General features: G+C 30.1%; 1 pseudogene; it reads right to left on the reverse strand.

Moving 5' to 3' along the window:
- Positions 1–1,372: 1,372 nt before the first annotated feature.
- Positions 1,373–1,525, reverse strand: LOC116802806 (annotated as a pseudogene).
- Positions 1,526–1,738: the final 213 nt, after the last annotated feature.

Consider the following 1,738-nt stretch of genomic DNA (forward strand, 5'->3'; position numbering starts at 1 on the left):
TGTTCACCATCTTCGGGTCACAGCATATATGCCTCAAGGTACGTTCCCATTAGAGGCATAAATAATATAATAACATTATACATAACTATATGAACGCCCGGGATTGTGTTAATTAGCTAAATAGCTAAAAAACTAATCCCATTATTAGTCAAGTTAATTACGCTATTAGGTTTACATCCAATAACTTGCACATATGTTAGACCTTGGTCCGTGTTTCAAGACGGGCCCGAAGGTATCCTGAATCTTTCGCATTGTTAATCATACAAGAGCAATAAAAACAAAAAATCATGATAATTATGCCATTATATAATTCCGAAAAATTAACCTCTGTAAATATAAATCTATCAGCACTTTATCAATTATAACATTCTGTGTAAAATGCAAGCAATTTAATTGGATAAACTATAATTATATTTATTTGATAAATTTGGGATATGCTAATAGATTACAATGTCCTATAAAAAAATGCACATTATTAATAATATTATTTAAATATTACAATTTTAATGATGAATTTTCCATAACGGATATTCAGGTTCATCGGGCTTAACCTCTAAGCAGTTTCACGTACTGTTTAACTCTCTATTCAGAGTTCTTTTCAACTTCCCTCACGGTACTTGTTTACTATCGTCTCATGTTATATTAGTTTTAGATGGAGTTTACCACCCACTTAGTGCTGACTATCAAGCAACACGTCTTTGGAAACATCATCTAGCAATCATTAACGTTATACGGGCCTGGCACCCTCTATGGTAAATGGCCTCATTTAAGAAGGACTTAAATCATAATTTTCTCACTAGAATATGACGCTCCATACACTGCATCTCACATTTGCCATATGACAAATACTTAGTGCTAACTGTTTCTTTTCGCTCCCGCTACTAAAAATCCTTGTTAGTTTCTTTTCCTCCCCTAATTAATATGCTTAAATTCAGGGGTAGTCCCATATGAGTTGAGGTTGTATATATAACTATATTTTGCCATAAATTCTTTATATATAAATGATAAAACAATCAATTAAATTCGTTATAAATAGTTCAATAGTTCTTGTAAGCAAAGTCATTTTATCCATTAACGAACCAACGAAGAATAATAACAAAACCAAGATTTTTCTTTTTCCGAATCATTAATAGAGACAATTCTAGATTGAAAAATATTTTCAATTTTTTATGCTAGACATTTCTCAGTATTATTTGATGAAAAAAAAATATTTCTCTTCGTTTTTCACATTCAAATGTGAGATAATGTTTTTCATTTCTTTTTAATATTATGAATAAAATCATTATTTAATCCAATAATATACCATATGCTTATAAAAATTTAAAACAACTTAATTAGCATAGTTTACAACCTCAACCATATGTAGTCCAAGCAGCACTATAAAATTAATTAAAGTACATAACAGCATGGACTGCGATATGCGTTCAAAATGTCGATGTTCATGTGTCCTGCAGTTCACACGATGACGCACAGTTTGCTGCGTTCTTCATCGACCCATGAGCCGAGTGATCCACCGCTTAGAGTTTTATAATTCAATTTTATATAATGTCAATATTGTTTTATTGAAAGAAATTAAAAATACACCATTTTACTGGCATATATCAATTCCTTCAATAAATTTATTTTATACCTAAAATAAATGTGGAAATGTCTTATTTCATATAAGCATTATGTATCATAATAATCTGGTTATGGTTTGCTATTTTGGGTGACACATACTGCAAAATTATATAAAACA

Source organism: Drosophila sechellia, unplaced genomic scaffold (genome assembly GCF_004382195.2).
Source record: "Drosophila sechellia strain sech25 unplaced genomic scaffold, ASM438219v1 U_223, whole genome shotgun sequence".
Lineage (NCBI taxonomy): Eukaryota > Metazoa > Arthropoda > Insecta > Diptera > Drosophilidae > Drosophila > Drosophila sechellia.